We start from the raw sequence: 25,137 nt of genomic DNA, 5'->3' as shown, positions 1-25,137 counted from the left end.
ACTGGTAGAGGCTGCCAAAGACAGCAACTTTTGTTTGACTGTGGCAGGAAATGTCTACCAGCCCAGGTGGCTCCTAGGAACTGTACTTGCCAAGCAGGTCCCTCCCTGGATTTGGTCAGGATGGATATGTCCTAATATCTATGACCTTATGTAAGGCTTGTTCAACTTTTTCTTTAGTTGGGTCTACAATGAGGATGTCATCAATATAGTGGATGACAAATACTTCTGGGGGTATTTGGGCTTGCTGCAAGTCCTATCCACTGATGACATATTTCAGGGGAATTGAGACATCCCTGTGGAAGCACAATAAATGTGTACTATAGACCATTTTATAGACCATTTCATGTAAATGCAAATTGGTCCTGATCACTGCCCCACATAGGGGTGGAGGAAAAGGCATTAGCCAAATCAAAAACAGCATACCTGTCTCCTGTGTGGGCTGCCATAGCATCTTGGTGACAGTAATGTCAGAGACCACAGGGGCCAAGGATGCTACCTCAGCACTCAGCCCATGGTAGTCTACTGTCAGCCTGTAGGCTCCTCAGGCCTTTCTTATAGGCCAGACTGGGCTGGTAAACTGACAAGGTGGTATGCAACGCCCCCGCCTGTAGCACGTCCTGAATCACCAAAGTAAGGTCTTTTTCCCTACCTGGAACTCTCTTGCTAAATAATTTGGGTGGTGGGTGGGAGTGGATGCATCCCATTGTTATGACTCTGATATCTTGCCGCGCGCGCGTGTATGTAGGGGGGATATCCCTTAGGCAGTAGTGATACTTTGCACTACATGCAGGAGACCCTGGTGGTGTAGTGGTTAAGTGCTACTGCTGCTAACCAAGAGGTCAGCAGTTCGAATACGCCAGGCGCTCCTTGGAAACTATCAGGCAGTTCTACTCTGCCCCATAGGGTCGCTATGAGTCGGAATCGACTTGATGGCAGTGGGTTTGGTTTTATTTTGTTTGTTTGTTTGTAGCCAAAATGTCTACACCTATGATGCACTGGGTTTTTTTTTCTGGGTTTATGATGTACTCAGCAGTAGGAACCATGACTACTGGTACCTGAAACAACCCAAAAGGCCCCACCCACAAGTGCATTTATACCTACCTTTTTTTTTTGCCATGGGTCACTGCATCCACCCCAAAACCTCCCAATACCACCAACTTCCTGTTCCCTCAGCGAGGTCCTGGGATGATGGTCACTTGGGCCCCAGTATCTAGTAGCCTCATAAATGTCTGAATTCCCCCGACTCTCCCTCCACCTTTACAGGGGCGTAGAGCTACCAGTCCCTGCTGGGGCCCGAGCCCTTGACTACACTCCTAGTCATTCTTTCTAGAGGGAGTAAGATTGGGGGTACATGTGCGGAGGAGCATCTTCTTTGTCAGATTCAGTGAGCTCACAATCAGAATTGTCCTCTGCATTGCCCTGGTTGGGGCACAGGAAGCCTTAGTAACCCATGCATCCCTCTTCCCTGGACTGTAGAGACTTGGGGAGTTAGCTGCTATGTGGGATGCTAAATCCTCCTCGTCCCATGAGCCCTCTTGTTCTTTGATGGCTCAGACCAGAGCCTTTATTCACACATTAGAGGTCCTCCCTCCACCCAAAAGTGCTGGTGGAGGTTTTCTGTAAAGAACCCATCAACTTCTGCCTTGTCTACTCCGTTTCAGCAACCAGAACCACATCGCCTTGCGGGTTGGTCTCACTCCTTTCTTCCCCTCACATTGAGTGAGAACGCCAGCAGGACAGAGACAGAGAGACCCATATGTACTAATTCTGGTTTGGGTTGCTGGGAGAATGAAAACTGTGTTCCTAACTTCTGGGGATTTCCCCAAGAGTAAAATCCCCTGGAAGACTGTTCATAAAGTCATCATGGCAACTCCAGATAAAGACCATAGGCACCTGGCTTTATGACCCTGTCCCTGCATCTGATGTTGATGGTACTGTTCTATCTCAGATGGCACTGGAGACTTTCATTCACCAGGGCTCTCCTCGATGGAAACCCCCCTATCTTTGTTGTTGTCCCTAGTATGACAGTGGGAAAGGCAGGATAGACTCTCCACCACAGTATCTTACTTTGGGGTGGAAATGGCAAGGTGGTGTCAGCAATTTCTACGACAGAGGCCCAGACGGATGGAAAACCAGCAATGGGAATCCACACCCAAAAGGCCTTAAAGTCTGGGCCCAGGCTCTGAGGCACTCCCTGGATGGAAGCTCCAGATTCCCCCCAGCTGTCATCTGTGACGCCTGAGATACTGTGGGAGGAGGTAGGGGATATGGGAACATGAGAGCAGCCAGCAGCCAGGGAGCAGGTTCCCTACTCTTCTTAGGACCCACTCCTCCTATCTCCGCACCAGTTGAACTATCACTACACCAGTTCTTCCCTGTGAGCAGGGGGATTATCCACCTCCCACTTATCCCATCTAACCAGAGGGAGGCCAGCGCTATTGTCAATTTATCATTTCTTGGACAGTGGGCCCCGTCCTGAAATGATTGGGCTTGTAAGCCCTGTGTTTCAACCATGCCATGGTGTGTCTTTATTGGTGGCCGGGCTCATTGCACCAATCTGTCGTGCCAGGGTTGAAGGTTGCAACAAAAGACACAAATCACACACAGACAGTGCATGGAACAACGCTTTACTCACATGGAAAAGAGACAGAGCAAGGTCAGTCTTCCATCACCAAAGACTTGCTTCCTCACACCCACTGCAGGGCAATTGTTGTGTATGTACCCCTCTTGTGCCGCAGATGAGATACCATCCCCTCACCTCTGGGAACAGATATAGAAACAGGGGTTAGACACATGCCAAATGGTGCCCACGCATGAGCAAGAGACAGAGAAAATTATTGTGTGCCCAGAACAGGGAGGAAAACGTCTCTGACAGGAAACAGAAAGACAGAAAGACCCAGTTCCCAGCCTCCTTCTCAGAGAATATTCTGGGCCCAAGCCTTCTCCGTTCTCTCAACAAGAAGGTCTTCAACTCTGCAGAACAAATGCTTATTTTGGAAAAAAAAAAGAAATTTAAGTATTTTCCATAGTAAATAAGCTGAAAGAAATGAGATAATGACCCTAACTTACATTTCCACTAATCTTATCCTAAAAGAGGAGTAGGTTTTACTAATAGAAAACATGTAGAATAGCCAAATGTTCTATGAAATAAAGCTTAATGCTTTCATTATCTGGGTGCTCTAAGGGATAGTGATTATTTCATCAAAAGAAAAATATTGATTTTCAGATATTGCCACATTGTAAACACAGAAAATCACATTTATCAAGTAGCTGTATTTTTCATATCAAAGATCAAAGGATTGTTCTGAACATACCTATTTTACTTCAACTCTGAAAATTGCTTGGAAGATTGCATTAGTCCTACCCTTATTACCAGACTCCTTCGTTCTTGTGCAGATGTCAGTAACAAGTGCCATTTTAAACAATACTTCCACAGCTATCATCAGTAACATAAACATATCCCCCACAGCCAGCCTCCACTTCCCGTACACACACAGGGATTTACTCTGAATACCCCTAATCCAAACTGAACCCAAAGACAAGGCTCTTGGTTATTTATCAAAGCTTAACATCTAATGCAATGGAAAATGCAGGTTACTCAGATTTCTTGAGATTTGTTACTAGAGTTATTTGCTTTGCTGAACGAAGATGATTTTGTAACTTATTTCACCACTTCATAAACACACATCTATATATATGTTGTACTACATCTCTACTCATAAGATTTAACCAGTTAAAAAATCCTAATGTCAAATGAAAATATTAATGCCTAAAGGTCAACATATTTATAAATATTTTTAACTTTCTTCAGTTGGCCTTGAGAATATTAAATATACACAAAATTCATAAGATACTAGTTTCTTTTTCTGTGCTATTATAACAGACTTCAGATGCCCTCTTGCTTAAGCTACTTGGCCTGGTCTTCACATCCTGTAGTACCTCACTGTGGCAGCAACAACCATGTACTGTAGACAGATGCACATGGAGGTTTAAAGGTGTTTCTGCTGCTCCTGCTCTCTCTCCATATTTCTACATGCCTCATGCGGCATTCATTAAGTCTTCCTCCATTCATTATCGATACTTTTCCAGGGCTTGCCTTACAATGCGCAGCAGCAAATTTTATATCCTCCTCTGCCCTTGTGTTGAGCCTAGGACGTTCTCTGTTATGCTGCCAGTGCCTTTCCCTACCTGACATGTGAAAATTTTCCAATATTCCACTAAAGGGCAGATCTTAGTTCACATGAGGCTTTGATTCCCCAAGGTCCAGCTCTCCCTAATAGAAGCGCTCCCCAGACTGGGTGGTACCTGAGGACCAGAAGCAAGGAGGAGACAAGACAGTACCTCGCCAGGGGTGGGGTGGGACCAGTTGTTCTTATGGGGCAGAGGGTGAGTGATTACGCACCCCAGTGGTATCCAACCAGTAAAATTCCTGGCAAAAGAACCAGCTGCAGTGACAGAGCCATACTTGTGCAGTTGTTCTCTCAGTTACTGCTAGGAGAAGCTGGAATGAGGAAACCAGAAATCTGTGTTTCTGTCATCCCGGAGACAGCAAGGGGAAGTAAGGGTGACAGCAAAAGGCTCTGGGGTTTGTTTTTGCTCACTTGAAGAAAATTTCCTCCTCCTTCTCCTCCCCTCCTCCTTCTCCTCCCCTCCTCCTTCTCTTCTTTATTTTAAAATTGAGGTATTAACAGAAAATTAAATGCAGAGCTTTAAGTGTTCATTTCAACGAGTCTGACAATTGTATATACCTGTATAATCACCACCCAAAATAAGATATAGAGCATTTCTGTCGCCCCAGTTAATTCCTCCTCTCCCTAGGTAACCACAGTTCTCATTTCTGTCCCCGTAGATCAGCTTAGCCTGGTCTTGGACCTCACACAAACGAAGTCATACAGCCAGGTACTCTTTTGTGCCTGGCTTCTTCACTCAGCATAATGCTTTTAGGATTTACCTATGTCGTCACTAGTTTCACCAGTTCCTTTTGATTGCTGAGTAGTATTTAATTATATGAATTGTATTTAATTTTATTTTTAATCCATTCTTCTGTTAATGTACTTTTAGGTTTCAATGTGAGGCTATTATAACTAATATTGCTATGAATATTTCCTGTACAGTCTTTGTGTGGATGCATGCTCATAGTTCTCTTTGTCGAATGTTCTTTTTCAGATACATGTCTTGGAAATGCTTTTCCCAGTCTTGCTTGTCTATTGGTTTTGTAATGGTGTCTGTTTTTTCTACTCTGGTAAAATATATGTAACATAAAATTTGCCATTTTAACTTTTTTAGCGTACAGTTCAGTGGGCTTAATTGCATTCACACCTATATTCAACTCTGAAAATTGCTTGGAAAACCCTTTACAATTCAGTGTTGGGCAGCCTTTGCCACTAGCTACTTCTAAAATTTTCATCACCCCAGACAGAAACTTTGTACCGATTAAGTCTTAACTCCACCTTTCCTCCTTGTCTAGCCCCAGGTAAACTCTAATCTACTTCCTGTTTCTGTGAATTTGCCTATTCTAGATATTTGATATAAGCAGAATCATGAAGTATTTGTCCTTTTGTGTCTGGCTTATTTCACTCAGCTTAATTATTTTGAGGTTCATCCATGTCGTTGCATGTGGCGATGGTGCATTCCTTTCATTAAGCAGTGTTTCACTGTATGGACACATTACATTTTGTTTATCCATTTATCAGTTGATGGACATTTGAGTTGTTTCCACTCTGGCTATTTTCAATAACGCTGCTATGAACATTCATGTATAAGTTTTTGTGTGAACATATATTTTCAGTATTCTTGGGTATATACTGTCATGGATCGAATTGTGGTCCCCCAGAAATATGTGTCAACTTGGTTAGGCCATAATTCCCAGTATTGTGTGGTTGTCCTCTATTTTGTGATTGTAATTTTATGTTGAAAGGAGTAGGTTGGGATTGTAACACCACCCTTACTCAAGTCACCTAACTGATCCAAGATAAAGGGAGTTTCCTGGGGTGTGGCCTGTACCACCTTTTATCTCTCAAGAGATAAAAGGAAAGGGAAGCAAGCAGAGAGTGGAGGACCTCATACCATCAAGAAAGCAGCACCAGGAGCAGAGCGTGTTTTTTGGACATGGGGTCCCTGCACCTAAGAAGCTCCTCGACCAGGGAAAGATTGATGACAAGGAATCTTCCTCCAGAAAGAGGAAGCCTTCCCCTGGAGCTGACACCCTGAATTTGGACTTGTAACCTACTAGACTGTGAGAGAATAAATTTCTCTTTGTTGAAGCCATCTACTTGTGGTATTTCTGTTATAGCAGCACTAGGTGACTAAGACATATACCTACAGTGGAATTTCTGGGTTATATGGTAACTCTGGGAAACCCTGGTGGCGTAGTAGTTAAGTGCTACGGCTGCTAACCAAGGGGTCAGCAGTTCGAATCTGCCAGGTGCTCCTTGGGAACTCTATGGGGCAGTTCTACTCTGTCCTATAGGGCCGCTATGAGTCGGAATCAACTCAACGGCACTGGGTTTATTTTTTGTTTTTTTTAATGGTAACTCTGTGTTTCTTTTTGAGGAACTACCAAAAGTTTTCCAAAGTGGCTTCACCATTTTGCATACGTAAGGGTTCCGATTTCTCTACATCTTCACCAAGACTTGTTATTGTTCATCTTTTTGACTATCACCATCTTCATGGGTATATTACTGAACATTTTGAAAAAAACCCTTAGAACAAAATCAGAATGTTGCCATTGTGAGGTGCCATGGGGTCGGTTCCAATTCACAGCAACCCTATGTATAACAGAATGAAATGCTGCCTAGTCTTGCACCATCCTCACAATCATTACTATGTTTGAGCTCATTGCTGCAGCCACTGTGTCAATCCACCTTTTTGAGGGTCTTCCTCTTTTTTTGCTGAACCTCTAACTTTACCAAGCATGATGTCCTTCTCCAAGGATTGGCCCCTCCTTATAACATTGCCATCTTTACGTCTAAGGAACATTCTGGCTGATGCATTAACAAAACTAGAAACTCTTGCCCTAATCTTCAAGAACTAGGGGAGGGAGCCTTTTGATAAAGACACTTGAAGATATGGTATGGTAAGCAGAAAAGACATTAGAAAAACAATCATACTGTGCTAAGAAATTCAAGGAAGGAAATAAGGCAGATGAGCAATGAAGGTGCTGCAAGAGGGAAAACAAGCCCCTCATCTCCCTTAAATTCAAAAGGAGAAATTTTTCTAAATATTGAAGGACAACTGTCTTAGTTATTTAGTGCTGTTCTAACAGAAATGTCATGACTGGATGGTTTTAACAAACAGAAATTGATTTTCTCACGGTCTAGGATGCTAGAAGTCTGAATTCAGGGTGCCAGCTCTAGAGGAAGGCTTTCTTTCTCCATCGGCTCTAGGGGAAGGTCCTTGTCTCTTCAGCTAGTTTCCTGGTTCCTTGGAGATCTCCACGTGGTTTGGCATCTTCCCACCATCTCTGCTTGCTTAATCTAAAAAACAACCATTGCCATCAAGTCGATTCCAACTCAAAGCGACCCAATAGGACAGTAGAACTCCCTCATAGAGTTTCCAAGGAATGCCTGGGAGATTCGAACTGCTGACAGTTTGTTTAGCTTGCTTAATTTGTTCCTTTTATATTTTCTAAGAGATTTACTCAAAACACACCCTACACTAATCCTGCCTCATTAATATAACAAAGACAATCCATTCCCAAATGGGATTCTAACCACAGGCATAGAGGTTAGGATTTACAACACAGTTTTGGGGGGGATGCAATTCAATTCATAACAACAACCGTGCAATTTTTTTTATTGATACAGGAGACACAATATCAACTTTAAGTTCTGACACCACTATACAACCTCTCCCTTGGAGTCAACGAACTATTCAGGTGGTGGGTTTCTTTAATAACTCTCAGATACTCCCCATATCCCATCCATAATTGTTATACTCAGACTTCAGACCAAGAAATGATCTTTCTTCCTATATGAAGTGACAACTGCTAACTTAATAGCAAGGAATCTACTGTACGAATGGAATTGCCAGAATAAATTCTCTCCTGATTGCCTCTTCCTTGAAATTCATGAGGATTCCTCAATTCGCAATGAGGCTACAATTAATATGGACTCTGACTTACCTCTATCCTATCTAAATAAAGCCCATATTGACGATCTCCACAGGGTGCCAGGATCTTAGTGGGCCAAAAATTCTAATACTGTCAGAATTATTGAGGCTGTGCCCATTAAGGTTAGATTTACTCATACAATGCTCTACCCAGGTTTGCACAATAATCTCTAAAACTAGAAGCTAAAAAAGGACTATGACCAGTACTTGAAACCCTAATAAAGACTTATCATACCTTATACTACTCTTTGTACTACTTCTATCCTCCCAGTTAAGAAATCTCATAGGGGAGAATGTACAGTTTAGGATGTTCAAAACCTGTTGCTGTTGAGTTGATTCCGACTTATAGCAATCCTATAGGACAGAGTAGAACCACCCAACAACCCTACAGGACAGAGTAGAACTGCCCCATAGGGTTTCCAAGGAGTGGCTGGTGGATTTGAACTGCCAACCGTTTGGTTAGCAGCCTAAGCTCTTAACCACTGCGCCACCAGGGCTCCTGATGACATTAGAGCCATAAATAAAAGTCAAAACCCATTTGCCTGTGGTATCACACTCAAATACTATTTTATGTTCAATGCCACCTGAGGCTAAATATTTTACATATGTAAATTTGTGTTACTTTTTTTTAGTGTCGTTTTACATCAAGTTAGTCAATATTTCTTCACCTCAACAATATACTTGGAGAGTTGTGCCTCAGGAGTTTATTAAAGTATCCTCCTTTTCACAAGTTCTTATTAAGACTTTAAAACGCAAAACCCATTGCCGTTGAGTCGATTCCAACTCATAGTGACCCTATAGGACAGAGTAGAACTGCCCCACAGGGTTTCCAAGGAGCACCTGGTGGGTTTGAACTGTTGACCTTTTGGTTAGTAGCCGTAGCACTTAACCACTATGCCACCAGGGTTTCCTATCAAGACTTTAAAGATCTTACATTTCCTTGGTATTTTATTTTTATCCAGTACATAGTTAACGTTTGCTGTGGTCTAAAGATGAGGTGAGCTAGGACTGATGTCTTCAATCTACTTAATTGTTTTGACTCAAAATATCATAAGGTTTCCAAAGGTTACAATTATGTCAAAATAAAGTTCATTGCCCCAAGCATGATTTATAAAAAGGAGGTTAAGCCCTCACTTCAGATTATCTACAAGTCATTCAAACTTCATCAGGCTCACTACTAAACAAGAGGATTCCTGGCTAGATTCCCAGCTACGGCAGGGCAATGGGTTCCCAACTTTTCTGAAATTGCTATACCTCTATATGAATTTAACAAAATCTTCCTGAAGTAAAGGATCATTTTGACCCATCAGTTCCCTTCTTGGAAAAAGAGAACTTTAGAAAATGTAATTCAAGGTAGAAAAACCCGAGCCGTGAATTGAGTTCAAAGATTTTAACCACTGAAAGGGAGTTTGGGACAGCTTTCTTTTGTCCTCAAACCTATCCATTTAACACTTTACAAGAAGCCAGAAATATGCAGAGAATTCTACATTTTATAGTTCAGAGAATAGCAGGAGAACTAGACAATGACAACAAGGCCATAGAACATTTCAACTGAAAGGCTCATAAAATCAGGTAGGGGTTTAGCGCAGGGTTGCTTTGGGTTTAATAAATGGTCGTCAAGGTGGAACACGTGCTGCTGTAGGGAAAGAATGTTGTTCTTATATCCCTACAGACTTTACTGAAAAGAAAAGATTACTGAACATTATTGAAAAGACTCAGGAAACAAAGAAATCATAAGATTACCTCATTTAACCAATATACCCATATCTGGTTCTGTGGGCTCTTCAGGTTGGGAACAGTATCTTTTTTCTTGGTTTAATTTGAGCACACTTGGATCCTGGTTGAGAAGCGAACTATAAACTATGATCATAATTCCTCTCTTAATACTTATCTTGCAGTAGCCAAATGTGTGATTTAAATGCTATTGAGCACCTACTCTCTCATCAAATGATTCAACAAAATGTCAGGAAAACCTGATACTAACAGAGGTTGAAATGATCACCACCAGAAACTTAATAAGTAGTTAACCAAAACCAAAACTAAACATGTTGCTATCAAGTCAATTCTGACTCATAGTGACCCTATAGGATAGAGGAAAACTGTCCCACAGGGTTTCTAAGGAGTGGCTGGTGGATTTGAACTGCCAACTTTTTGGTTAGCATTCAAGCTCTTAATCACTGTGCCACCAGGGCTCTTGATAAGCAATTATGACACCTCAAACAATGCTACAGGTTTGAATTGATTTTGACTCTTATTGAGAGGTAATGAGTGTCTGTTAACAATCAGAACCTCACCCCAGAATAGAAGAATGAAAATAATTAGGTCTATCCTGCAGTTCAGACTAAAGAATGACCAGTGGTTGAGATCTTGCACCCACATAACTTAATGATTAGGACCTCCAAATTGTTAACAACTTTTTCCAGAAAATTCTTTCCCAGGAGCATAAATCTATAGACCAATAAATAACTTCACTATTTTTGTCATGAAGTTACTATAAGTCAATTTTTCTAGACAAGCAGGTTACTCATCTGGGTAAGCAATTTATCAAACAATTTACTTATCAAGACTCACTTCAAGACCCTTGACTTGAATGTGTCCACTAAACTATTATGTCACAACCTTTGCTCAGTTTCAGTCACCTTTAGTGGTCTTAAACCATTTGATCCTAGCATCCAAAACCTTATAAAATTTCTTTACCTGACCTGCCATTTCTGAGTTACTACAAGACTCTGTCAAGGCAGTGTTCTCCCTTACAGTGGGAGATCTAAAAAACTTACTTTGCTTAACAGGCTTTCCAGTGATACTTGCGTGAGATGACAATAGAACAGCAATGACTATGTTGGTTTTGAGCTGATACAGGATAAGACTTTATAATAATATTTTATATTGGTTAAAAAGAAAATTTGGTGTCATTCATACCCTGGCAAATTGCAAAATGCCATCTCTTATGGGGCCCCTTCACCCCAGCCAGGGCCTCATCTCCCTTTCCTGTCTTCATTGCTCATCAACTAATTCTTTCCTAAACGAGTCAGGCAGATGGTACACATAACTTACCTGGGCTTCCCCCACACCCTCTACCAATGATTCTGTTGTTGTGTATAGAAATACTTTGAAAATTACCCACTGCTTTGCAAACTTACTGGAAATCCCAGACTTCTGGCAAAGCCTTTTCCACAGACTGTAGGAAAGCACCGAGTTCTCAGACGCCTCTCCAATCAGGTGGACTTGAGGCTTTTCCCGAGAGAGCCTGAGGAACTGATGTTCTGCCAGCCCAGACATGAGAGGCACCGCATTCATGCGGGCTTCAAATCAAACTATTTCTACACCTTTTGTACCTTCCCGCACCCAGCTGGGGCCACCGGACCCTGTGTCTTCCTGCCTGGAGATTCTCCGAGCCGCAGGGCCGGGCGTTGCCAGGACTCCACTAGCCCCTGTAGGCGCGGTCCTCCGCGGTCGGATTAACCAGTGAACACGGTACACACGGTTTACTAGTGTTTATTTACTTATCTGTAGTTTCACAGGTGGTGAAACTCAAGTGAAAGTGTGCACTACCGATTAGTAAGTAAACGCAAGTAAACCCTTGGGTACCTCGCTTATTGGGTAACCGGTCCTGTCTCCCCCGCCGGGCTTAGCCTCTGAGGGGACAAGGCCAATCCCTGCGTCCAGATGCTGCAGGTCCAGTCCACTGAACGGAAACGCGCTGTCCTCTGCTCTGACAACAGCGCTCGGAGGAAGGATGGACCCGGGAGGACTCCCGGCGCTCGGTCACCCCATGGGGGCGGCGTCCTTCCGTCCCCGAGGCCCGGGGGACTCCAAGCCTGCGAGGCAACGCTGCCTCGTTCCTCCCTTGGCGCCGGCGTTTCCATCAGGGAACCCCCCCGCGCCTTCCCCGAGCGCGGGAGCCGCAGCGCCTCCACACCTGGATTCACCTGAAGCCACCGACTCGGGACCGCGGGCGACGCGGTTCCACGGGACACAGGGCACCGAGAAGGAGCGGCCGGAGTCGGCGGGCCAGAGCAGCCCAAGGGAACCACCATCCTCGCGGTCGCCCGGGTCGGGGTGGAAAAGAGAAGCCTCACGCCGAGCGAGGAGAAACCCCGCTCCCACCCGTGGAGTTCGGCTAACTGGTTTAAGGTTCAGCCTCCGCCCCTTCTCCGTGGTATTGCCGACTGGGGCAACGGAGGAACCAGGAGGATTGGGGGCAGCTTCTCTGCGGCCCCCGTGACTCTCTTACTCGGGCCCCGCGCAGCGCAGGGGCCCACAAGCTGAGCGCTCACCGAGGTGCCTCTTTGCACCCGAGACAGGGAGCCAGCTGTTCCCCTGCTCCCCAGATCTCTTTCAGTCTCCTTGAGGGTCATGGCCCGACCCTCTCCATCCAGCCACCCGTCCCTTTTGGTCCTCGGTCGACGCTGGTCCACTGGCTGGTTAATTAAAGGCAAAGAAAAGAGGGGAAGCCCGCACCTGTCCACTTCTGAGCAAAGTTTCACAGGGAGTTTTATAACAAGGACAGTTACCCCTGGGAGTAACTGTCCAGGAGGCAGGAGGGAGGGGCAGTGACTTTGCCAGATTAGGGGGCTGCTTGGGCAGAACCAGACGTGGTGGGGCTGCCACTAGCGCTGCTTACCTCAGAGATGGTTCCTATTCAGCCTGGGTGCAAATGTGCACCCCCACCCACCACACACCTAGCTTACCCTCAGCTTTCCCCCATCTCTACACATCTGCACAAACACACAACACCCCACCCTGTAACAACTGCACAGCTGTCCTTTTTCCTGTTTCTTTCTCTTCTAATTGACTAATCTCTAAAAGTGCAACCGATTTTTTCTATGTACATTTAATTAAAAGCTTTTTCTGGATAGTTAGTTGATATTTATTAGCAGCTCAATCTTTAAAAATCAGCCACTAAAAACATGCAACTTGTAAGCCTCTCACTGAGCTGTCACTGGCTGCCCAGAGGAACAGGAATTGCCAAAGCCCAGATAGTAAACTTGGTCAGTAAATTATTACAATATAAAGCCATACATATAGAAAGGACAATAAAGCATATGAGGAAATTATCGGAATCCTTCTGAGAGCTTAGAAACTCTGCTTTGAAATTCTGCAGAACAAATATCCACAGGCTTAGAAGCAGATTAAATTTAAAGATTGTCGAATTCTATGGAAAAGAACACTTTTCATGAGACTTGGCATAAACCAATTATTAATGAGGAAGACAAGTTTAAAATTAATTTCTCTTGTCATTGAAAATACAGTGATACTATGAGTTAATAACCACCCACTGCCATCCAGTCAATTCTGACTCATAGCGACCCTATAGGACAGAGTAGAACTGCCCCATAGAGTTTCCAAGGATCACCTGGCGGATTCGAACTGCTGACCTCTTGGTTAGCAGCCATAGCACTTAACCACTACACCACCAGGGTTTGCCAATGAGTAAATAGGTGTTTTCAATTCTATGCAAATCACGAAACCACTTTCAGTTTCTTGAATGACCTCTACAAGTTACAAGATGTCACAGGAAACATTAAAATGTCATTGTATAAATTTATAATAAAAAATAGTCAGGATAGACGTTTCTTCAGAGAAGATATACTAATGGCCAATAAGCACATGAAAAGATGCTCAACATTATTAATTGTTGTGTGCTGTTGAGTCAATTTTGACTCATAGTGACCTCCTGTGACAGGATAGAACTGTCTTTATGAGGATTGTCCATAGAGTTTTCTTGGCTGTAATCTTTTTGGGGATTGCCAGGTTTGCCAGGTTTTTCTCCTGAGAAGCCACTGGTGAGTTTGAAACTTTGACCTTTGGCTTACCAGCCGAACTCTTAACCATTGCACCACCAGTGCTCCTCATTAGTCATTAGGGAAATGCAAATCAAGAACTCAATGAGATACCACTTTACATCCACTAGAATGGGTATAAAACAGAAAATTCAAGCGCTGGCGAGGATGTCGGAGAAATTGGAACTCTTGTACATTGCTGGTGAGAATGTAAAATGGTATAGCCACTGTGAGAAGCAGTTTGGCAGTTTCTCAAAGTTAACATTGAGTCCCAGAACCCAGCAAGTTCACTTCTAGGTATATACCCAAAAGAATTGAAAACGGGTATTGAAAAAACACTTGCACATTGAGTGTTCATAGCTGCACTTTTCACAATAGCCAAAGGGTAGAAACAACCTAAATGTCCATCAACTGATAAATGGGTAAAACAAGTGTGGTATATCCATACAATAAAATAGTATTCGGTCATAAAAAGAAGTCTTGGTATATGCTAAACATAAACTAAAAAATATGCTAAGTGAGAGAAGCGGGTCAGAAAATATCACATATTGTATGATTCTATTTATATGAAACATCCAGAGTAGGCACATCCATAGAGACAGAAAGCAGACTAGTGGTTGTCAGGGGCTGAGTGGAGGATATCATGGGGAGTGACTGCTTAAAGTGTATGAGGTTTCATTTTGGTGTGATGAAAATGTCTTGGAACTAGATGAAGGTGATGGTTTCACAACGTCGTGTGTGAATGTACTAAATGCCCCTGAATGTGGTAAACGGTTAGTTTTATGTTTTGTGAATTTTACACCTATAAAAATATTAAATTCAGGAAAGATGGGGTAGGAATAATTTTGCCTATTCCTTCCACCAATTACAGCTATAAACCTTGAACATTATATACAAAAAAATATAAGACTCTGAAAGGTGGAGAGAAGTTAGAGATATAGTGGGGGGGGGGACAGTGGGGGACACTTGCCCCCAGACACAAGTCCAAGGGGGCACCAGATGAAGTACAGAATGACATTCCAAGATGCCACAAATATGAAAGGCACCTAAGGCAGCCAGACAAGAGGGGGCAAGGCATTTCTGCTGACTCATCACTGCTCTCAATGTGTATTCGTCTTGAAATTCAGGGTAGGGTAGGGGGCACAACATAGAGATACTCTTGCTATGCCTCTGTAAAGAATACCTTGAATATTAATTGGAGAAGAGCTCACACTTGTAACCTGACCCTACAAATGCCGGTAAATCCTTAAACTAGCCCAAGCCAGATTTGACCTGCCCGGAATATAAGAAGGGCCAGCTGTGACCCTTAACTGACCTCAACAGGGGACGCAGCAACAGGTGGAACGAATCAGAAGGAAAATCATCGCCTGGATCCTATTCCAAAGCAAGAGGTCCAACAAGAACCACATCACCTCCTGTTTCCTGGCCACCTTCTAGAATTTTCCCTCCCCAACATGCCTGTCCCTCACATGTCTGTCAGTTTGTTGTACTGTTGGGGGTTGCATGTTGTTGTGATGCTGGAAGCTATGCCACTGGTATTCAGATACTAGCAGGGTCTTTCATGGTGGACAGGTTTCAGCTGAGCTTCCATACTAAGACAGATAAGGAAGAAGGACCCAACAGTCTACTTCTGAAAAGAATTAACCAGTGAAAACCTTATGAATAGCAGCGGAACATTGTCTGATATAGTGCTGGAAGATAAGCCCCCCCAGGTTGGAAGACACATAAAATACGACTGGGGAAGAGTTGCCTCCTCAAAATAGAGCCGACCTTAAGGATGTGGATGGAGTCAAGTTTTCTGGACCTTCATTTGCTGATGTGGCATGACTCCAAATAAGAAGAAACAGCTGCAAATATCCATTACTAATCAGAACGTGGAATGCACAAAGTATGAATCTAGGAAAATTGGAAATCGTCAAAAATGAAGTGGAACGTAGAAACATTTTGAGTCAGACAGTTACACGGTCTACTATGCCGGAAACCATCAAAAAAGGGTGGAAAGAATACACAGATTCATTATACCAAAAAGAATTGGTCGATGTTCAACCATTTCAGGAGGTAGCATATGATTAGGAACCTACGGTACTGAAGGAAGAAGTTCAAGCTGCACTGAAGGCATTAGTGAAAAATAAGGCTCCAGGAATTGATAGAATATCATTTAAAATGTTTCAACAGATGGATGCAGCACTGGAAGTGCTCACTTGTCTATGCCAAGAAATTTGGAAGACAGCTACCTGGCCAACTGACTGGAAGACATCCATATTTATGCCTATTCCCAAGAAAGGTGATCCAACTAAACATGGAAATTATCAAACAATATCATTAATATCACATGCAAGTAAAATTTTGCTAAAGATCATTCAAAAGCTGTTGCAGCAGTATATCAACAGGCAGCTGCCAGAAATTCAGGCCAGATTCAGAAGAGGATGTGGAACCAGGGATATCATCAATGATGTCAGATGGATCCTGGCTGAAAGCAGAGAATACAAGATGTTTACCTGTGTTTTATTGACTATGCAAAGGCATTTGACTGTGTGGATTGTAACAAATATTGTATAACGTTGTGAAGAACAGGAATCCAGAACACTTAATTGTGCTCATGAGGAACCTGTACACAGATCAAGAGGCAGTTGTTGGAACAGGGCAAGGGGACACTGTGTGGTTTAAAGTCAGGAGAGATGTGCGTCAGGGCTGAATCATTTCATCATACCTATTCAGTCTGTTTGCTGAGCAAATAATCCGAGAAGCTGGACTCCATGGAGAGGAATGGGACAGCAAGGTTGGAGGAAGATGCATTAACAACCTGCGTTATGCAGGTGATACAACCTTGTTTGCTGAAAGTGAAGAGGACTTTGAAGCACTTACTGATGAAGATCAAAGACCACAGCCTTCAGTATGGATTTCGCCTTAACATAAAGAAGTTGTCAAGGATTGCATTTTACTTGGATCCACAATCAACACCCATGGAAGCAGCAGTCAAGAAATCAAACAATGCATTGTATTGGGCAAACTGGCTGTAAAAGACCTCTTTAAACTGTTGAAAAGCTAAGATGTCACCTTGAAGACTAAGGTGCACCCGACTCGAGCCATGGTATTCTCAATTGTCTCATATACATGTGAAAGCTGGACAATGAATAAGGAAGACTGAAGAAGAATTAATGCCTTTGAATTGCAGTATTGGCAAAGAATATTGAACATACCATGGACTGTCAAAAGAAGAACAAACCTGTCTTTGAAGAAGTACAACCAGAATGCTCCTTAGAAGCAAGGATGGCAAGACTATGTCTCACATACTTTGGACATGTTAACAGGAGGAATCAGTTCCTGAAGAAGGATATCATGCTTGGTAAAGTAGAGGGTCAGTGCAAAAGAGGAAGGCCCTTGAGATGGATTGACACAGTGGCTGCAACAATGGGCTCAAGCATAACAACGATTGTGAGAATGGCACAGGACTGGGCAGTGTTTTGTTCTGTTGTGCATAGGGTGGCTATGAGTCAAAACTGACTCAACTGCACCTAACAACAACGGTACACCTGTGTGGCTACCATCTTGCTGCCCAATTCACATATAAGCCCTGCCTCTCCACAGCTGAGGAAGTTGGATCTGAGGAACTTCCTCCCAGCTCCTTATTCTTCGCATTGCAATACAGTTACTTTCTCTTTCTCAAAGGCCAGTGTCCAGATTATGGCAGGTCTGAGCATGCTGGACAGGACTCACCTTTGTTGTAGGGGGAAAAAATCACAAAATTTAATAAAGAAAGTTTTATTTGGCATGTATTCAAAAAGGAAAAAGTCAAAAGTGGACAAGCATGTTGCTAGAGCCATGTCAGAAGTGGGAAAACAGAAAAGCATGCTGCCACAGCCATGTCTGCCTGAATGCAAGGAAACTACAGAATAAGCAAGAATGGGAAAATGGGCAAGCATGGTGCCACAGGCATGTCTACCCAAGCCCAAGGAAATATTACAGAATAAGCGCAAGTGGGAAAACTGACATGCTACCACAGTCATGTTCTCTCAAGTCCAAGGGAGCTACAGAAAAAACAAATATGGGAAAGTGAACAAGCATGCTGCCACAGTTGTGTGTGCCTGAGTCCAAGGAACATTACAGAATCATCAGTATGTATTAACATTACAAATGAACAAAACCATTGAAAATTTCATGTTTTCACAGATTGGCTAGAGACTGTGATCCCACATTTTGAATTGCCTTTCTTAACAATCATTGGTAAAGGTTTCAGTAATGACAGAATGGTCTTCATTGGTCCAACAAATTTTCTATTCACTAAGTGCTAATAGAAATAGATAAGAGTGGAAAGTCTTTCGTGTTCTCTTTGACTGGCTTAAGTGAAAGGTGCCCTCAAAGATATTTTCCAAGATTATCCTAGCTTTGTCTTTATACCTGAGGGCCCAGCTTATGTGTGCTTGTGAGTCCTTGTGAGCCCAGCTCCAGCTGGGTCACATTCTCTCTAGGGAGTAATGATTTCAATATTATTTTCTAAATCACCTTCTAGAGTTCAGCAACAATTTTGGCACCCAACATGGGGCCAGAGCATTGCACAGACCCTCTGTCCAGAGCTAGCACCCCCTCGACCAATAGTGGAAACTCTTGTTCAGGCGAATCAGGTGGGTATCCTAACGTTTACCAAGGCAGTAACTGGCCCAAGGCACTTCTACTTTGAGAATTAGAAACTAACTCAGGTGTGAAGATCCACTAGATAAGTTCCCTCAAAATTTCTCCTGTTAAGTGTAAGTGCTTGGGATTGGAGATGGGGAGGTATCTGGAGGGTTGAAAGTAGGACTAAGACATCCCTGAGGCAGATAGGGTTAACTGTGCTGGGGGGGAACAAAAGAGCTGTTAAAAGATTACCATCTAGAAGTTGGGTAAGCAGGAACCACATCCTGTCAACATGAGATAAGGTTGAAACAACCAGTGAATTACTATCTCTTTCTTAGTGTTTTTCTAGTCCCTTCCCCTTTACAGGCTCTTCATGTGGCAGAAGAACAAAGTGTGACTGCTGTTTAACATTTCTTAGCCCTCCAAAATGGCGACATAGTGTCAAAGATCAGTGCACTTGCGCTATGTCCCATAATAAGTGATGCCAAGGGCTGCTGAGAGGACTCCATCTTGAATATTAGCGGGTTCCATCTTGGATTCCTTGGATTCCAGATGCCCTGCACAACCTAATTAGCATACAGGGCCCTTCTGAGAAGTACCCACGCCTTGAAAGAAGCCCACTAAATATTCATTACTCTATTGTCTCCACTAAACCCATATGAAGTCTCCACCGAAACATCTCCCTGTCGCAGCCTGCCAAGCCATGGCTTCTAGCTGTGGTTTTGCCCGACCATGCTGCAGCCCTAACCACAGTTTGAATTTGGTGCCAGAATCCCACGCATGCACGAACCAAGATTTTGGAGCATGCGCAGGACCTGAAGAGCTGTGTCCTCTATCTGTTCTTGGACCTGAACATCACTGACATGATTCGACATCTGGACCTCCAAAGGTGGACATGGGAGGGCTAAGGGTGGAGAGTTCTGGCACTAAACTCAGCCCCCAGATGCCACTGGAAATAAAAAGCTCCCCAACCCCCTCAGACAATGAGCACGTGGTCTTTCAACTGCTAAGCCCCATGTTGCGCCTTGTTTGCACAAGCAATAAATTTCCACTTTCTGTTTCCCTTCCAACTGGTGGTGTGGCATCCATCCTATTTTGATCAGCTAATAAGACAGGACAAGAATCTCATTTGGTTACCCATATAAACCCTAGCCTTGCTTCCCTTTTCGAGTCAGTCTTCTGGAAAGGCTTAGTCCCCCGCAGACTCCTTTTAGTTGACTCAAACAAAGTAAAGCTTGCTGAAGATAAAGTTCCTCTTTTGCATGTATTCTTACTCAGGAAAAGACTAGGACTCTTTGTGTCAGATTGGCGATTGGTAACATCTCCAATAAGGGGGACTGAAGCCCTACTAAGACATCCTCGTCACTTTCTCCGACATTCCCTGTAGCCAGCAGCAGAGAACCGGCACCCTAATTTCTGGTTGACCGAGTTCTGGTTCTGGTTCTGAAGTGGGGAGGTATCTGGAGGATTGAAAGTAGGACTAAGACACCCCCATTAAGGGGGATTGAAGCCCTATTAAGACAGGGCTAGAACCACAGAGCCATTTTTCTTAACCTCAAGAGAGCCCCTCACCCAGCCCATTTCCTAGAGTTCTTTCTTTTCCTCCTCAGTATCTCCTTAACAAGAAACAGCCACTGGGTACCCAGATTCAGCTGAAACAGGTTCTGCCCTCCATAGTGGCATTCCAGGTGGCCTTTAGCTCATTAACTGCTTCATGCATTTTAAGTTCTCCAGCCCTGGGTGGAAAGCTGACATGCTAATGAACAAAAATGACTAAGTTCCTCCTGCATGGGGAATTGAACCTGGGCCTTAGTGTATAGTAGGCCTTAGATGATGTTTATTCATTCCAAAATGCTCTGCACCTGCCCGTGCACCATTTTGTATTCTGAAACTGCTCCTGCTTATACAAACCAGCCTCAACTAGCTGCCTGCGAGGCAGCCTTGAATGGCACATAGCCCCGTCTGTCTCCTTTCTTGGCCAACCAATAAAGTTGCTTTTCTTTCTCCCCAACTTGGTCTCTGTCTTTTTGACCCTGGAAGAATTGCGGCATGCAGAACCTGGAGTTCCCAGCAACACTAAGACATCCGCATTAACTTGCCCTGCCATATCCCCTGGTCCATGGCAGAGAATGGGCAGCCTAGTTTCCGGTTGACCTTGGTCAGGTTCTGGTTCTAAGTGTGTGTGTGTGTGAGTGAAATATGGGAAACCAACCTAGTGTACCTTTACTGGTGCTCTTTGTTTTTTCATGTGGATTCTAACTACTGTTTGAGGTCATTTAACTATGCCACCATCTGACAGATCTGTTTTGCAAAAGAGAGGGAAAATGGGATGAAATCCCCTACCTACAAACTTTAATGTGTCTCTGGCAAAACAAAAACCTACAAAAAAAGTGTAAGCTAATAAAAAAAATAGTTCAGGGGAAAAAGGAAGGCGAGAAAAGCCCCACTTGGAGTGGCCTGGAGCTAAAGCCAGACCAGATAAGCAGGATGACTGATAGAGGGCCAGGGTCTTCTATTTCCACTCAGCTAGGTTGGTGGGTAGAGGCCCAACCATATACATATGAATGGAAATACAAACAGAGAAGACAAACCAGAAATGTTTTAAATAGGGTTATATGTTTAGAATTATGTGTTTGTCTGAATGTACTATGGATATTGAATTCTTTTTCTATGTAATGTTGTAAAGCAGACCTAAATTTATGCTAGAAATGAATATTGGGTGTTACAGATTACAGACAGCATAAGTTTGACTTCAGCCAATACTTAACTGGTGATTTAGGAAATAATATTGGAGTCATTATTCCTTGTCCTTGAGCATGGAGAATGTGACCCAGCTGGAGCTGGACTCACAAGGATACTTCAACTGGACCCTGAGGTATAAAGACAATAAACCAAAACCCCACTGCTGTCAAGTCGATTCCGATTCATAGTGACCCTATAGGACAGAGCAGAATTGCCCCAAAGAGTTTCCAAGGAGTGCCTGGAGGATTTAAACTGTCAACCTCATGGTTAGCAGCCATAGCACTTAACCACTACTCCACCAGGGTTTCCATAAAGACAACTGATAGGATAGTCTTGGAAAATATCTTTTAGGGAAGCTTTCACATAAGCCAGAACACAAAAGACTTTCCACCCGTATCTTTTTCTATTAGCATTTAGTGAATAGAAAATTTGTTGGACCAATGAAGGCTCTCATGACTGTCCTTACTGAAAACTGTACCGATGATAGTTAAGAAAGACAATTCAAAATTTAGGATCACAGTTTCTAGTCAATCTGTGAAAAGATGAAGCTTTCAATGGTTTTGCCCTTTTGCGATGTTAATGTATACTGATAATTCTGTAATGTTCCTTGGACTATGGCAGACAGGCTGTGGCAGCATGTTTGTCCGTTTTTCCATTCTTGCCTATTCTGTAATAATTCCTTGGACCCTGGCAGGCATGGCTCTGACAGCATGGTTGTCTGTTTCCTATTTTTGCCTTTTTGAATATATGCCGAATAAAACAACAAACTTCAAAAGTTAGAAGGAAGTCTAGGTGCGAAAACTTTACAACTTGTTGAGGATGCCTTTAAGGTCTTCAATAATCGGAGCCAGGTACAAGGGATATTGAAAAATGAAACAGGCCAAGCTCCTCACAGCAGCTCTCAGAGGCAACTCACCACCCAGGCAGACCTGGGTGCGAGTTAAGTCCTCATGGGCCCCCAAAGAGCCAGGGGCCACCCCAAAGCCCACTAAAGCTAGTCCCCAGATAGTGTGCCTACTGCAAACAGGAAGCCCACTGGAAATGAGAGTGCTCCTTGTGGCCAACCCAGTCCTAGCAGGAACCCCATAACAGCTCCCACAGCTGTCAGCACCCAGCCCCTGGCTTATGATTACTCTCCCTGCTTTCATCCTGCAAGGCAGTAGCAGTGGAGAGAGAAAATCCCCATGAGGAGGCCCGGTTTACAATGACTGTGGCAGACAACTTACTGAATTTTTACTGGATACTCACGCAACCTATTCAGTTTTAAACACCCCAAAAGGTCTGCTTTCCCAGCCCTTGGCTGACTTCATTAGCAGAGTTAAGAGCTGCCAAACACAGACAGGGGCGGCACACTGCTTCAGGGCCTGGTGAGACGGTCACCACCCTTACCTTACCCCAAACCCTGGTAGGCCCGTGACGGCAAAGAGCATCTCGGCTGGTGGGACTGGAGGAAAAAAAAAGCCTCCTAGAGATGCCTTTTCTGAATAATGTACTATGGTCAACAGAGGTGGCAGTTATACATTGCTCTGGGCACCAGAAGGGAGAGTCTTACAAAATTAAAGGACCAGGCAGCTAAACAAGCTGCTAGAACAAAACCCCCTACCACTTGCCTTGTCTTAATACCTAATCTTCAGCTACCAGAAAAGCACTGAATGTAATATAAACAGAGCTTCTGAATGGGGCTTTGATCTTATTAACAGAGCAGAATACAGGTGGTTGTACCACTCCCAAGGACAGGTGTAATACCAGAACACCTGATGTACCCGATAATAAAGGAAGTTCATGAGAGCACACATTACGGTTGGGATGCTATGTTTCACTGGCTAGCCAAATTGATTAAAGGGCCTAATCTACAAAAGACTATCCAGTAAGTAACGCTACAATGTGTCACCTGTGTTAAGAACAATCCAAGAACAGGCCCACCACCTCCTATGCCCGTGGGACTAGGCCCGGAGAAGACCGGCAAGAAGACTTCACGGTTATACCAACAGCTATAGGAGGTTTCCAGTATCTTTTAGTATTTTACACACCTTCACCGGAGAGGTGGAAGCCTTCCCTTCTGGATGGAAAACACATCAGAGGTAAGCAAAGCTCTTCTCAATGAAGCTGTCTCTACGTTTGGTCTACCTTACTCAATTCAAAGCAATAATGGAGGAGCTTTTGTATCCAAGATTACCCAAGAAGTTTCTGGACATTTAGGAATCAGGTAGAAATTATATGCTTCCTGGAGGCCACCAAAACCCATTGCTGTTGAGTCAATTCTGACTCATAGCAACCCTATAGGACAGAGTAGAACTGCCCCACAGAGTTTCCAAGGAGCACCTGGTGAATTTTAACTGCTGACCTTGTTGATTAGCAGACATAGCTGTTAACCACTACACCACCACAGTCAACTGGAAAAGCAGAGAAAGAAGACCAAACTGCCCTGGGTCAAACTGCTACACATTGCCCTGTTGAGAGTCCTGGTGGCCCCTAGAAGCAGGCCCCAGCTGAGCCCCTGTGAAATGCTGTAAGTGAGACCTTTCCTTAAGGCAGCCTGGGGATGTAGAGCTTCAGATGATTCTCAAGTGGTCCAGGAAGTTAGTGTTTCTGGGTATCTCAGGTCACTCTATGTAGCCTTGTAAGCTGTTAATCATTATGCTTCCATATGCTCTTTCCCACAGATATCCCTCCTCCTCTCATAAACAAGTAAGACGACCATCATCCTGGCAGTCACCTTCAACCCAAGTGGACCGGTCCTTATGTGGATCTTCTAGTCACCCACTCCTCGGTGAAGGTAGGCAAAGTCAAGCCTTGGATCCACTACACCAAGGGAGAAGTACACCCACCAGTTCAGATGATCCCTTAAATACTTCACTCACCAGCATTGGTCACCAAAGCACAGACTATTTGTGGGACCACAAAGACAGCCAACTCCTGGAACCCTTAAAATTGAAGTGGGAGCTTCTAGAAGACTTAAGACTCAACTTACAAATAAGTGATCTACATGTACCTCTTTCTGCTAGTGAGCCTCTTCCACATTTTAAGTTCTCTTTGTCTGCTACTCCCAAGAAAATTCAACCTAGGTCCCTAAAACTCTGCCTTATGTCAACAGGATGTAGCCAGACGAGTTACCAACCCTTATCCCTTAAGATTAAGGAATTGCTACAACTCAAAGGGGGATTATAACCTGACCGTATGAATACCAGTAAATCCTTAAATTAGCCCAAGCCGGATTTGGCCCACCCTGCATGTGCAGAAGGGCCAGCTGTGACCCTTAATTGATCTCAACAGAGGACACAGCAACAGCAGGAACAAATTAGAAGGAAAATCATCACCTGAACCCTACTCCAAAGTGAGAGGTCTGACAAGAGCCATGTCACCGCCTGTTTCCTGGTCACCTATAATTTTCCCTCCCCAGTATGCTGTGTGTGGCCGCCACCTCACTGCCCAAATCACATATAAGCCCTGCTTCTCCACAGCTGGGGAAGCTGGATATGAGGAACTTCCTCCCAGGCCCTTGGCTCTTTGCACTGCAATAAAGCAACTTTCTCTTTCTGGAAGGCCAGTGTCCAGATTATTGGTAGGTCTGAGTGCGCTGGACAGAACTCACCTTCTAGGGTTCAGCAACACACTGACCCACACCAGAAAATTAAACTTTTGGGTTTTGTATGTCATTACAATTTTGTTGTGTGCTTTATTCTGTAACATAGCCTATCTTATGGTGATTAATTTAATCACAATGGAATGTTTTAATTTTTTGTAATTTTCATTTTTTTCTGTTATATTCACATCCAGTAAACATCTTCTAAAAATATTGATAAAATTATTTTGCCTTAAAAATCAATTAAATTTACCACAAAAAAAAGAAGAAAAATCACATGACTAGCTCAATAAATGCAAGAAAAGA

General features: G+C 43.6%; 1 protein-coding gene and 1 long non-coding RNA gene across 3 annotated transcripts in view; one reads left to right on the top strand and one right to left on the bottom strand.

The window, feature by feature from the left end:
- Nucleotides 1–25,137, top strand: part of LOC126073412 (uncharacterized) — a 312,807-nt gene that overhangs the window by 75,748 nt on the left and 211,922 nt on the right. The window lies entirely within an intron of this gene.
- SLC16A1 (solute carrier family 16 member 1) overlaps nt 1–25,137 on the bottom strand; it is a 180,013-nt gene that overhangs the window by 45,285 nt on the left and 109,591 nt on the right. The window lies entirely within an intron of this gene.

This window comes from Elephas maximus, chromosome 3, assembly GCF_024166365.1.
Source record: "Elephas maximus indicus isolate mEleMax1 chromosome 3, mEleMax1 primary haplotype, whole genome shotgun sequence".
Classification (NCBI taxonomy): Eukaryota; Metazoa; Chordata; class Mammalia; order Proboscidea; family Elephantidae; genus Elephas; species Elephas maximus.
This window is presented reverse-complemented; position numbering and strand designations above follow the sequence as displayed.